At 46.3% G+C, this 14,935-nt stretch overlaps 1 protein-coding gene across 1 annotated transcript in view; it reads left to right on the top strand.

Annotated features, from left to right (window-relative positions):
• Positions 1-3,149: 3,149 nt before the first annotated feature.
• ABCA1 (ATP binding cassette subfamily A member 1) overlaps positions 3,150-14,935 on the top strand; it is a 116,402-nt gene continuing 104,616 nt past the window's right edge. Inside the window, exon 1 of the mRNA XM_090038922.1 lies at positions 3,150-3,297. The gene's annotated coding sequence lies outside the window, so the exon portion shown is untranslated. The remainder of the gene's footprint in view (positions 3,298-14,935) is intronic.

Consider the following 14,935-nt stretch of genomic DNA (forward strand, 5'->3'; position numbering starts at 1 on the left):
TGAGGCTAAAAAGAAAGGCCTACAAAGGATGGAGGATGGGATTCACCTCCAAGGAAGGTTATTTTGCACTGGTCCGGTCCTGCAGGGAGCAAACCAGGAAAGCCAAGGCTGCAACTGAACTCCAACTAGCTTCGAACATCAAGGACAATAAAAAGTCCTTCTTCAGATATGTGGGGAGCCGGAGGAAAAGCAAGGGCAACATTGGTCCCCTGCTGAATCAGATGGGGCAACTGACAACTGACGCCCAGGAAAAAGCCAACCTATTAAATGGGTACTTTGTGTCAGTCTTTCATCAGTCCCATGGGATGCCCTTGCCCATTATGGGACAGGGAGGTCCAGGTGAGGGAGATCCCCTGCCCTCCATTAATGCTGGCCTTGTGAAGGAACACCTTGAGAGGCTGGATACCTTCAAGTCAGCCGGCCCTGACAATCTACACCCCAGGGTGCTCAAGGAGCTGGCAAGCATCACAGCCCAGCCTCTGGCTCTGGTGTAGTGCCCAAAGACTGGAAGAAGGCCAATGTGGTGCCAATCTTCAAGAAAGGGAGGGAAGTGGATCCGGCAAACTACAAGCCCATCCACCTGACTTCTATCCCAGGGAAGATCTTAGAAAAGTTTATTAAAGAGGCCATCCTTAATGGACTGGCCGACGCCAACATCCTGAGGGATAGCCAGCATGGGTTTGTTGTGGGTAGGTCTTGCTTGACCCATCTCATTTCCTTTTATGACCAGGTGACTTATCACCTGGACAAGGGAGAAGAGATTGATGTCATATATCTTGACTTCAAAAAAGCCTTCGATCTGGTATCCTAAGATCACCTCTTGGCGAAACTGGCCAATTGTGGCCTTGGGTTCACCACGATCCGCTGGCTGGAGAACTGGCTACGTGGTCGGTTGGACCCAGAGGGTAGTAATTGATGGAAGTCACTCATCATGGTAACCTGTGACCAGTGGGGTCCCCCGAGGCTCTGTCCTTGGACACATATTATTCAACATCTTTCTTAATGATGTGGACATTGGAGTCAGAAGCGGACTTGCCAAGTTCACTGATGACACCAAACTTTGGGGCAAAGCATCCATGCCAGAAGACAGGAGGGCGATCCACACTGACCTAGACAGGCTCAGCAAATGGGTGGGCGAGACCCTGATGGTGTTTAACACCGAAAAATGCAAGGTTCTCCACCTTCGGAGGAAAAACCTGCAGCATCCTTATAGGTTCAGCAGTGCTACGTTGGATAGCGCTACAGAAGAAAGAGACTTGGGGGTCATCATTGACCACAAGATGAACATGAGCCTGCAGTGTGATGCTGCAGCTAGTAGAGCGATCAAAACTCTGGCTTGCATCCATAGATGCTTCTCCAGGAAATCTCGGGACGTCATTCTCCCCTTGTACTCGGCCTTGGTGAGGCCGCAGCTGGAGTATTGTGTCCAGTTTTGGGCTCCACAATTCAAAAAGGATGTGGAGAAGCTTGAGAGAGTCCAGAGGAGAGCCACGCGCATGATCAGAGGTCAGGAAAACAGATCTTATGATGACAGGCTGAGAGCCATGGGGCTCTTTAGCCTGGAAAAGCACAGGTTCAGGGGTGATCTGGTGGCCACCTATAAGTTTATTGGGGTGACCACCAGGATCTGGGGGAACGTTTGTTCACCAGAGCGCCCCAAAGGATGACGAGGTTGAACGGTCATAAACTCCTGCAAGACTGTTTCAGGGCAGACATAAGGAAGAATTTCTTTCCTGTCTGAGCCCCCAAGGCCTGGAACAGCCTGCCATCAGAGGTAGTTTAAGCACCTACATTGAACACCTTCAAGAGAAAATTGGATGCTTATCTTGCTGGGATCCTATGACCCCAGCTGACTTCCTGCCCTTCCGGCGGGGGGCTGGAGTCAATGATCTGCCAATGACCCTTCCAGCCCTAATGTCTATGAAGTCTATGAAGGTAATAGGAAGGTAACTGCCCGTGCCAGTTGCAGGCCTGCTGGTGACTAACTAGTCCAATTGCAGAGAGGCAAATCCTGCTGCAACGGTCACACGTGTATGGCTGGTTGCTGCTAGATGAGGGCGTATCTTTGCTTCTCCTCCTCTTCTCCTTGATGTGAGCTCTGCCCTGTCATTCAAATAGGGCTACTGCCTTTTTGGTTTGAAGCCGCCAGGCATCACGATCTGCAGCCTGTGTTTTCCAGTTTGTGGTCAACACCGCAGGCAGGAAAGGACCTCTTCAGGGCGTCCTTGAAATGCTTGTGTGAGGCCCCTCTGTCATATTTCCCAGTTGTCAGTTCCATGTACAGCACAGCCTTTGGTAGACGGTTGTTGTCCACCTGGGCCACGTGACCTGCCCACTGCAACTGAGTTTGCAGGAGAACAGCCTGGTTGCTGGTGGCATTGGCTTTGTAGCACCTCTGTGTCATGAATGCCTCATGCCCCTGGGGGCTAGGGGGGCATGGTGAGCTCCCACAGGCAGCGGTGTCAGCAGCAGGACCCTGGCGAAGGCAAGTGGGGAGCCACTGCAGGCAGCCACGGCACGGTCGTCGGGGGCGGGGAGGGGGTGGCAGTCGGCAACCACCCACAGACACTGCTGGCAGCGTCAGTGTCTGCCAGTGGCGATCACGGACTGCCGGCAGATACTCCCAGCGGTGTCGGGGGCGAAGCAGGTGGATGGCGAGCGGAAACCGCCTGCAGGCCAATACTGTTGGCGGCGCCTTTTCACAGGGGCCGCACTGCCAATCTCAGGGCACGTGCACCAATGCTTTACAGTGGTGACCTCAGCCTGCCAGCGGGGCCCAAGACCGGTGTGGAGGCGCTCGAGCAGGGGCAAGCGGGGGCGATCCAAGCCGGGGGAAACGTGTCGCACATCGCCTCGCACCTTCGAGACAACAAGGCAGCGTGTTTCATCCAGCGAAGCACAACTGCTGCGTTTCACTTGGCAACTACCCCGGGCGGGGGGGAAGGGGCCGCGTTTCCCGCTGCACAGACTAGCAGCGGAGGGGGAGCCCGGCGCTGCCCCTTGGGGCTCACCGCCTGCGGGGCGGGAGAGGCTGCCGAGCCGCCGGCCCCGCTCGCCTGCCTGCCCCGGCCCCTTTAAGAGGGCGGCGCGGCTCCACGTGCTCCGCCTGAGTGACGGCTCAGTATAAACAGCGCGGGAGGCAGCCGGGCTTGACCGGTAATAACCTCTCAGCGAGGCAATAAAGGCAGCCGGGGTCGAGCGCGGAGCTGCGGCGGCAGTAGCAGAAGCAGACGTCGTGGTCGGGGCACGCGGGACTTGCGCTGGGCAGCGGGGAGCCCGCCAGCACGGGGCGCGCAGGTAGGGCTGAGCCCTCTCGCCCCGCTCCGCCCCTCCTCGCCCCCTTCTCGGGGGGAATAGTGTCTCCTTTCTTAAACCCCGCCAAACAAAGCAGGAGGGAGGCTTGCTGCTGCGGGGTGCCCGGCGAGGTGTGTGGCGGGTGCTGCCCCGCGAGGCGCCTCCAGCCGGGGCTGTTGCGCGGGGCGGCGGCGCTGCCCGAGAGTAACCCTGGCCGCGAGCGGCGCCTCCGCGGGAAACGACTGCGAGCCCGAGGAGCGGTGTTTGTGACTGAAGAGGAGAAGAAAGAGATGGGGTTTGAGTAGCTGGAGGTCCTGTTCTCGTTTCCCTTCCCCTTGCTGCCGAGTCGGGAGCAGTCCCCACGAGGATGTTTTCACAGAATAAAGGAAACTCTTGGGGGGGGAAGGAGAAGAAAAGGTTTTTTTTTGTGTTTGTTTGCCCCCCCCCTTCTGTTTTCTCTCTTTATGAATTTTTCACCTCAGTGTATCCATGGGCAACATAGACTTTGCTTTCCCTGTGTTTCTTCCTTCTTTGAGGAATGCCGACACCTAATGGGCCGGGGTCTGGTCTCCCATTTGCGCCATGTAAATCCATTAAAATAAACGGCGCGGCTCCCGGTCCACAGGCACGTAGGATTATGATCATTCATATCCTTGCTGTGGGTTTAACACCACAGTATATCTTCTGTTTTTACATTGCAGCCTATTATAGAGCTGCCTTGCAACCTGTCATTAGCCTATTATGAGTGCTCCTGTTTTATTTTGGCAGTGTCATGTCTCACATACCTAAAAATATTTAAGGGGGAAAAAAGCAAAGGGATACAGGAATGCAGCCTAAACTCTAATATTCGTTCCTCCACAAAACAAAAAATATCTTTTAAAGTTTTCACGCAGATTTCCATCTTCCTTTATTTTTTAGTCCTAAACGAACTTTCCTAAACTTTGAGTTTAATTTCTTTTAAGTATCTTAGACTGAGAATAGTTTTCCCTGCAAAGAACCACCCTCCTAGACGCTTGTATATAGTTTATTTTGGGTGGACCTTCAGTCGGTGTGAATCGGTATCTGTAACTGCGCTGAAGGCAGGACTGAAGCATCTGCTTATGCACTTTGCTGCATTGGGCTGATACGGGAGCTGAGCTTACTCAAACATGTGGCCATGTTAACAAATCCAAATACTGGATTCCAAATCATAACTGACTGACCCCTGTACGAATTCAATTTTTGAATGGGGGCAGCCGGGATAAAAAAGGAGATATTGACTCCAAATATTGCAAGTGCTTGACTCTTACTGCCTATTTTGCCTTTTTTTTTTTTTTTTAAATTAAATTAAAAAGTGACCAGCGGTATATGATGAGATCCAACAAGGATTATTATTGCCTACTTTTAGGGACTTTGTCTACCACATTATTGGAATGACATGTAACGGCAACTACACAAACTCTGCCTGCTTTGCTCCTGACTATAAAGAGCCAAGCCCTGGTGCCTTTACTTGCACCAAGTGACACTTTATCTCACTTTATCCTGCTTCAGTGGGGCTCTGTGGGGAAGGAAATCTAGCTTTTGTTTTTTTGCGTTTTAGACCAAAGTTTTGTTTGCTCTGCAACCATTTTAATGGTGAGGGTGTTTGCCGGTAGTAGGGCCACTTTTGGTTCTAGACACTTGGATTTGGAATTAGTTTTGGCTAATTTGGGCAAAGTGGCCCTACTACCAGCAAACATCCTCCACCCACACCTGGGGCTTCAGATGTTTCCAAAACCTTTGGCGGGCATTGGTTTGGATGCCCCCAAGTTTTGCTTTCCCGTAGCCATAAGGCCGTTGGAGCGAACAAAGGAGGAGACTGCCATTTCCATAGACTGGGCTGAAAGCCGTTGTACCTCAGCAGGTCCTGAACCATGCCAGAAGAGCAGTTCAGGAAAACTGCCTTCTTGGACACAGATGCATGGTATTCTCCCTGCCAGGTTAAGAAGGCACCTTCAGGTTATTTAACATTGGAGCAGCTAACTAATGGATGCTGTATATTCCCTGCCACTTGGAGTCTTTACAATGAGACTCATTGTCTGTTTCTGAAAGGTGTGCTTGGGTTCAGCCAGCAATTTTTTGGGTCTGAAGCAGATCTTGCTGGGTGAAATCTCTTGGTGGGACACAGGCGATCAATGACAGATCATTCTGGGCATGCCTCTACTTACTACTTACAGACTGTGTTATGGAGTGCTGTAGTAAGCATGTTGTACCCCCTCAGCATTTTCTGAGCCCCCAAATGATGTGAGGAATCAGTGCTGGGCATACTCCTGTTAGCATGTCTGTGATGGAGAACAAACTGGTGCTTGCCCTGTGTTGTTCTGAGGTGGATCCAGTTCTATCTGTTTCCATATCTGGTGGCCATAGATCCTACAGAGCTTCTTATGAATTAAATGTGTCTTTTTTTATCTGCACTGTGTCCTACATATGAAATTAACACCCTGAGAGATCTTTGCATTTACAGAAAGTCAGGGTAGCCCCATTTGTACCCTGCAAAGTTTTCAGATGGGACTTGATGTTAAATAATGAAATATTAAATAATGACTTCTTCTCTTTAGCTACCTGATAAAATTGGGTGTCTTGGAAAAAAGTATCTAAATGCTTGTTTGCACTACTACAGAAACCACTGCTAAGGATGAGTTTCTAGTGGCACAAATGATTGCCTCAGTGCTACTGTCCTGATCCTCATTTATATGAGGGCCTCAGTAGAAACAGATCTTACCTTGTATGTTTTCCAAGTTATTTCACCTTTCCAATAGTTCTTTAATTGAACTTTGCCTTGCTTAACCTATCTTGCTTCCTCAACCAAGAAGCAGATCCTAGGTGTATGTGCGTGAGACAAAACTCCACAAAGACCCAACAGCCGATTCTGCAGTCTCAACTCGGCAAAATTCCTATTGATGCTTTTGCAGGGGGGTTTACAGACTAAGAACTAATGCCCAGGCTTTGTTCTCATTTACCCCAGTGCAAATCTGAAGAAGCTGTGTTGATTTCAAAGGTATTTTAGATTGACTGACTGAGAATAATCTAATCATGAGTGCAAGGTTAGATCTTGAGTGAATTGTATGCAACGGAAGTGATTTCAATGGTGCATCTCCCCTCTGCTATGTGTGCGATGCCACAGACATCAGTGAGCGCATCTGGCCGTGACTGATAGCAAGATTTTTGTTCTAGGGAGGGATCGGAAAAGGTCTAGTTTTATCTCTTCTCATTGTGTTGTGATAGGCTCAGACCCTTCGTAACTTTGCTCACACTGTAAAGAATGTCAAATGGCTGCATGAGACTGAAGTGTCAACAGGGTGTGAATCTCACTTGGGAAGAAGAAAGGTGCCTGTAGGGTGTGTATTGGCTCGCATGCCAGGGTATCGGGACCATTGTTTTGGCACTCTGATGTGAGTGGCAGCAGAATCCAGCCTGGGTGTTTTACTTTAATGCCAAATTCCCTTTCTTATCTTAGTCTAACTGGGGAAGACATGTGTGTAGGGGGGGAGGGGGTGTGTTCTGATTTTTCCCTGGGTATAAATTGCTAGAATTCTGTCAATGTCAAAAGAATGCTGCCAATTTACATCTGCTGAGAATTTGGCTCTGGAGCATGTATTTTGTGTGTTAAGTACCTAACATTAACACATTTGTAATGCTGAGTGTTATAACATGCATTGCAAGTATACGCAGGAGATTCTTAGAGAGACTGCAAAAATAGGAGAGATGAGCCGCAACAGTTCATGTAAAAATCACATATCTGACTTGAGCCAAGTTTCTCAACCTCAATAAAATTTTCTTCACTGCACAGTAAGTCCTATGAAAATGTTAAGTGGTGAAAGAATATTAGTGTTGCTAGGTTCAGGGTATTGATTTGAGTATAGATTAAACATAGATTTTTCTTTTAATAAAAAGAAAATGGCTAAAATACAGCTTTTTTTTTTTTTTTTTTGAACATTTGTCATTGGATAAAAACATTCTTGCCTTAAAGGCTGAGGGAGACAGGGTAGGATGGAAAACTGGTGATGCAGCTCTTCTGACAGAACAGCCTAACATCATGGAAAAATAAAGAATACCTCAGAACATTATTCTCTGGTATATTAGGGTAAAAGCTTGATCAAAGGTTGTATTAAGAATGGACATTATAGTCCACAGTTTCAGTAGCTCGAATGTGGATATTTGTGGTGACTCTTTATGCCCTTCAGTTATTTCTGTAGGTGAGCTGCTCAGAATCTTAGCTCAGTCCAATAAAAGATCTTTTTTTGGATTCTTTTATATTTACTAGGGAACCGTTGGTATTAGGCAGGAAAGCAGAAGACTGGTTCTAAGATTGGTTGTCTGGCTACATAGAAACGTATATTCCCTGGGAATGAAAAAAGCCAGGGTCCCTGGCCAGAGTTCAGAGATCAGCACAAAAGAGATACGGGCTTCTTCCCTTTTTTTTTTTCGCGTGTGCCAGAGATTACAGGAGAGTGGGTGCTGTAAGAAAGTACATGCTACCATCTGATGCCAGCTTGATTTGTGAGAAACAACCCTGGGCAGATGGTTTTAGTGAACAGTGGCCCATAGTGCGGGGAGGGAGGAAGACATCACCTTTTAAAATACTTATTGGCAATCTTGGTGGTGGAATTGACTGAGATTCTTAGGCTCCATAGTCCATTGAATTTCAGTAGCAGAGGTGTTCTGAGCATCTGCCCCATGCCTGTCTTCCTAGGCAGGAGATCTCAATTCTGTTCTCAGCTCTGTGCCAGTTTTACCGATTTGTTCTAATTCTTACCTTGTCCAAAGACTCTGTTGCATGTTCATTTTAAGTGGCTCCTGGAGTATTTAACTCCTGGGTTATTAACATGTGAATTTAGTTTTAAGCACCCTTTAGGTGGCTTAAAGTTACACCACTGTAGGGCACATTTATTGGTGATTTTACCCAGCTTGTGTTACACTAATGTGTGGCCACTCTAAGTTGCACGTTGGTGTAAACCCCACTCCTTGGCATTGCCTGCCCCCAGCAGGTCCCCCACCATCTGCTCATTGCTTTTCCTTCACCCACCAGCACAGAGTGGTACCACCAGCTTGGTTCACCTTGCTATTTCCCGCCCCCATAGCCTCCTACTTGCTTGTGGCTGCTAGCACTGTCCCAGGGGAGTAGTCAGGCATCTGCCTAGCTGCTGATGCCACTCTCTGGGCTGGGCCCAGGCAGTGGCAATGGCAGCGATGGTGGTGGTAGAGGCAGCTGCTGGGCAGATGGGTTCTCCTTCCCTGCCTGCTCTCCTGGGACAGTGACAGCTGCTGTAAGTAAGCCGGGGGGACAGGATAGAGTCCTGGGCAGGGGAGACCCCTGACGGGCAGCTGGGGAGACACCAGTCCGGATCAGCCTGCTGCAGCTGCACAGCCCTAATCAGCCTGTGTCACCTGACCTCCTCTGGGTCAGGCTTGCTGTCCCCAACATCCCAGATCACCAGTCCTCTGACTCCCCCTTGCCCCGCAGCTCCTTGTTTACTTTTGGCTGCTGGCACTGTCCCTGGGGAGCAGGCAAGAAGGGAGAACTAGGTCAGCCCCAAGTAAGCTGGCTGAGGAGGGGAGCCCTGAGGGGGTGTGGGGAGCCAGGAACGAAAGAGAGGGGATAGGGGAAGGGAGTGGGGATTCTTTACCTTCCAGACTTCAAGGCTGCTGCTGACCTGAATGTATGAGCTCCACACTGGAGCTATACCAGCACTAATCAACATGTGAGAAGCTCAAAGTATAATAATGTGTAACAAGCCCTAAGTTTCCAGTTCTCAAAAGGGGAAATCCTGGTCACTTGATCTGTATGGAGACTTTTTTTTTTTCTTTCTCCTTCTTGTCCTCTTGGTTCTTTCTTTTCTTCCAGATGCCATGTCCCACATATGACTTCTTCTTAGTCCCATTCACACATGGAAAAAATGTGGGTGCATTGCATGAGACATTTATTAGCTGGTATAAACTTTTACTTTAGCAGAGCAATGTCACTTCACCAGCTAGGAATGTCTTGTCCTCAGTAAAAGCACAGAATTAGTTTAAAAAAAAAAAAAAAAAAAAAGGAAGCTAGAAGGAAGAATAACACTCTTATCAGACTGAGGGTGAGGGTGAGGGTGAGAGTGAGAGTGAGAGAGTGTGTGTGTGTGTGTGTGTGTGTGTGTGTCCATGTCCATGTGTGTAACAGAAACTGCAGTCTGAAATCTAAGGCGGGTATCTGAAGGCATAATATACATGCATCTTTTTGTAAAGGGGTGGTATAGGCGGTCATTAAAATAGATGATCTTGCACCAGCATTTAGGATATTAAAGTTAATGGAGCAAATTCTGCTCAGTGTGGGCATTTTCAGGGAATGAACAGCTTATTGCTCTGTTCAGCCTACAGTCCTCTTTGATTGTTTTTGATGGCAAGGTGTTAAGTCCACCCCCACAATTATATTTAACAGGTATTACTTTCATTTGCCCTTTTTTGCATGTCTAACAGTCTGCCTCTGGGCCAACACACATGGGAGCTGAAAGCATGAGCCACAACAGTTAGAGAAGAAACCACATTTTGGTATTAACTGGTCCTCTGGCATAGGCCGGAAGGGGAAATGTGTGAGTTGCGCTTGCTGGCATATACGTCTTCCCCATCTGCCTGCAAGAGAGCATTAGCCATGGCAGATGTTCTAGTCATATGCATGACACATTTCTGCTGCCTCTTCTGCATAATTTTAGAAATGTTTCTTGGATTGTGTTTATAAATTCAATCCATTTACTACCTGGGACATCTCTAAGACTTCTGCTTTTGAGGCATTTAGACACATTTTTTAGTGCTTTTCAGGTTTTCATGGCTAAGACTGAAGTAACATTAGAGTTGAAGATATTTTTGTAGCTTGGCCTGTAGGTTTTATATTTTTGAGGAACAAAGCTCATTTAAGCTGGTAAATGCCACCACTGCTTTCCTGACACTTCTTCTGGAAATCCCTGCCACCTTGCATATCACTGCCAAGTTCTGTGAAAGGAATCAGAACTCATAGTAGAGGTGATACCTTTTATTATACCAACTAGATATTTGCAAAAAAGTATTTTATTTGCAAGTTTTCAGGCACAAGCACCCTTCTTCAGGCATAGGAGAAAAGATTGTAAAAGTTCTCCTGGGGAGAAATGAAAGTTCATATTTCATAGGAGAGTTGAACATGTGGTAATATCTCCTGTTTGAAACAGTTCATTTTATGCAGATTAGGCTCAGAGAAAAAGTTGGAATAGTCTGTTTACCTCAAAGTTGTTTGGTGGTAAGCAGGATGTGTTCTTATTTCTTTCTGGTTATGATGTTTCAGATTTCACAGAGGAGTATAAAAAGTTCTGTGAATGCATTCCCCTTGCATTTCCAGGCATATCCTAATGTGATGCTGGAGTTGGTGTCTGGGATTCTCTTTAGGTTTTTTAACCCTGTCTTCCTCGTGATGCTGGACAGCCTCTCCGTCTCTACATGGCTCACACCTGAGCTGTCACTTTTTTTTGTAAGAGCTAGATCTGGAGTCAGAGCTTCTCATAAGTCTGTTGAAAACAAGCAGTAGGAAGGTGTTTTCTGATGCAATCTAGGCACTTGATGTTAATGAAATCTGTTTAATTTTAGCTATGAATCCTGCACCTTCATATAAAAAGGAGAGTGTTTCATGTTACACTTAGCACCTGCTAACTGCACTTAAAACACTAGTATCTGAGCATTCAAGTAGTGAAGCACATGCTAAGTGCCATCATAGCGTAGTAAAGTTACACCCCCCACCCGATATGTCCAGATTGGATCAAGGGGCTCCAGTGTGGTGGGTGTGGGTAGAATGGTAGCCCCCAGCAAAGCAGTTTGTCAGGCTCCCAGCCTCTTTACTGCAATGGAGCCTTGTACTGGCAAGGCTCTGATGCTGGTAGCAGGGTGGGAACCCGGCAAGCAGTTCAGGGCTCTGGCACGGCACTGCGCGGGAGTGAATTCAAGACTTCAGTGCAGTACTACAATTGATCTGTATTAGACTGTAGTAAGCATTAACGTGCAACTGCTCAGAAAACTTTCTAAGTTTGTATTAATGTTTACTATAATCTAAATATAACGTGTTAAGTGTAACATGTAACAATATCCTAAAAGACATTGACTGTTGGCATATTGCAAGATGTCCATGTATTGGGTGATTTGTGATGGAGGTTATGCGAAGCATGGAGCGAGGGATTATTTTTTGCCATTTGCACTCTTCTGTGGTTATTCAAGGGTTGAAAACCTGGTTGACAAATGATGATCTGGGTGAAAAGCTAGCCTACAGAGCCCTTAACTTTTCTTCTACCACTGTTGTCTTTCTGTGTACGCTGATACTGCAGAAGTCTCTAGCTATGCCTGAAAGAAGTGTAACATCTTGCCAGCTATAAATTGTTTAAGTCCTCTGTTCTTGGTGTTCAACAGGAATGCCATTTTCCCCATCACTCCTTAGGTTTTTCTTGGTTGCATGTTTTGAAGTGTTTGAGATGTGTATCAATGGCCCCATTTGCTTTCACTTGCACTCATGAATGACCTCACTGAAGTGATGTGGGTATAACTCGGCAAAATTTGTCTTTCATAAATTTAACTGGCAACTTTATTCTTCATACAAGTGGATCCTAAAAGTAGAACTAAAAATTTCCTTTTCATATAAAAGCATGTGGTCGTTGCTCCTTGTTACTTTGACACACGATGGTTCTTGGCATATTGGCCCCAGATGGCAAAGATCAAGAGGGAAATGATAGTGATGTTTGTTTGTACTCCACTGAATGAACTGCACAGCTAATACTGCAGTTTCAACTTGAGCCAGTTACAGTTTGTATTTCAAACTCCCTTTGATATCAAAACCAGGCAGAAAACAGAAGGATAACTTCACCCCTGAAAAGCTTAACAAAAGCAGTGTTTGAGGTGCAAGACACATTGTTGCCTTCCAGACCTCTTTGTTTGAGGAACCAACCACCCCAAAATGTTGGAAATGAAAGGCATGGAGAACTAAGATAGCCCTTCCCAGACAAAGCATTGAAATGAGCTCAGCTATAACACAACGCCTTGTGTTAAATTTGAGCCAAGTTACATTTGGAAGTGGAAATGAACTCTAAGTTGAAAAGCAGGGTCCAAAATTTGATAATTTCTTGCCCCGTGTCCTCTGATTTGTATGATCACTGCTTTAGGTGCTGCTGAACGTTAGCATAGCCAGACCCTTGAAGGGTAGATTTTACAATTGCAACTTTAGGGCTAGCTTCACTGCCTATGCTTCAGCAAGTGTGATACAAAACATCTGTAAATTTACCTTGGCCCAAGCTAGCTTTATAACAGTTCAGCATTCAAAAAGTGATTCAGTGTTCAAAATTCAGTGGTGAATCTGGTCCTCAGTATGGGGGGGTTCTTGCTTTGTGTAAGCCAGTAATTCTTGATCCTTTTAGACTTGAGACACCGTCTTGGAAAATGCTATCTTAGTCAAAAAAAAAAAAAAAAGTGTAATTACAGAAAAATAATAGAGCAATTCTTCCATTGCAAAGAACTCAGACCACAGGTCAGAATATGTTTAACACTATGGAGCCCTTTTGAAATCTCTGGATTTATCTTGCGAAATCAAGTTTACATGCCTACCTGTGCTAACACAGCTGCACCGTTGAAAGGATTGCAGCATCCGGGTTTAGAATCACTGGTCTAAGAACAGAGGGTGCCTGCAGACGTGCTGTGGAGCTGCTCCGATGTACTGTAATTACAGTGCGTTGGAGCAGACTCAATTTAATTGTTCTAGCCTGCTTCCACGTCTCATGTATTGGCATCCCCACACTTCAAAATGGTGGCAGGGGTTTTTGAAATACAAAACTTGTTCCAGCCACTCAGAGTGCCCTCCCTCCCCCCACCCCTGGAGCACATGTAAAAGTGCCCAGAGTTGTTTGTGTCTCTTTCAGCACTATCTGTCAGAAAGCGGTGCGCTGTTTGGCTTTCTCAGAGAACCTGTGGTGATCGTCATTTTGAAGACTTACCAAGCTAAAAAGCGTCTTTTCCAGAGTTAGATGCCATCCTATATTAGCCCTTCTAAACATATGACTTGGGTCTCACTATCAGTCCAGAAAACTGATTTTTACTAGAACTGGCTCACCTGTTGGCCATATTGTATCGGAGGTGGTCTGTGGTCAAGGCTCATCACGGTGAATTAGGGCTGAGCATCCCTGTTATCTCAACAGGATGGATGATCACCACCGTTTCCACGTCATCCCTGTGGAGGCTAGAACGTGGAAGAAAGGTGCTTGTGCCTGAAAGCTTACAAATCAATACTTTTTTTGCAAAAATCTAGTTGGTCTAGTAAAAGATATCACCCCTACCATGAGTTCTGATATAGGAAGGAAGGATTTTCAGCTACTCTGGACTCTGGATCTTTGGACATTGGCCATGGTGAATTGAATAACTTATTTGTTCTGTCTTTTTGGTCTGATTTGAACCTTGCTTTTCCTATGTTTGTTTTCCCTGAGAAGGACTAGATTTGGAAGTTTTTTTTATTTTTAGGTTGGAAAAAGGTAGGCATTTTTATTAAAATGACTGAAAGAGAGACTAGAATGCTCTCTTGTTGTATTAAAATGATTACAGCTACTGGAAACAGATGAATGCGTTTCATTTTGTGTGTAATTTTGAAGTGTACATCATTTGGTGTGTATACCATGATTCATTCATACAACTTCTTGAGGTCAGATTCTGTGATATATGCAAATACAGCTTTTTTGCAAAAAGTTGGCTACTTGGTTGCTGTTCCATGGAGACTGTAGGATCACGCCTTAAGCCAGAAGAAGAATCTTTAAGGATCTTATTTGCAGTGCATGAGCTAACTGGGCATCGTCGTGCTACAAAAGCAGAACAGTGCTTGGTGAATGAACTACGTGTTTGGGGGAAGGAGATGGCTTTTGAAATGCAGGAAATGTCATAGAAAGATGTCCCCTTATTCCTCCGCTGCCTTGCACTTGGGGCAGTTGCTTGGTCTAGGGCAAAGAGCATGTAAAACACCATTATTTTGAGTTGGTAGACCTTTACACTTTGCATGCTGGCATGAAAAATGAGCCAGGTGCAGGGCACTGCCAAACTATGCCCAGAGCATTGAATTGTATGGGTATTCTCTGTTCTCTGCATCTCTCCCTGTCCTCTGATTGCTGATTATTCAGTGGTCTTTCTCGTGCTTTTAGGATAGAACCCATTAAATGATTTTATGGTGCTCATGTCCTTAAAGGGCAATTACAAGTTGAAAGGGAAAAAATATTCTGGGGTGCAAGGTTTGTCTGCCTCTGAGTTCCAGTTCAAATGTACTCCAATTTGCAAAAAAACTCTTCTTTTTTTTAACCTAAGTACAGTCACTGCAGGTTTAATTTGGGATGTGAAATGCCAAGCGGCTGTCTTTCAGTACTGACGGAGCCTAGTAGGAGAATGATCTGGCATGCACCTAGGAAGTGACTAGAGACAAAATCCAGGTGCTTCTCACTCTAGCTTGGGTCAGTGGGTCAGTTTCCTATTCCTGTTTTACAGCTCTGACCTTTTGTCTCCTGCTGCCTTCCCCACACCTAACATTTCATTTCAACTTGGGTCTGAGCCTGAGAATGGTACTAGCCCCGACGCATGCAACACCATCCCCGTCCCCCCGCACCATCCATGCACC

This window comes from Crocodylus siamensis, chromosome 3, assembly GCF_052110815.1.
Source record: "Crocodylus siamensis isolate JL-2025a chromosome 3, ASM5211081v1, whole genome shotgun sequence".
Taxonomy (NCBI): domain Eukaryota; kingdom Metazoa; phylum Chordata; order Crocodylia; family Crocodylidae; genus Crocodylus; species Crocodylus siamensis.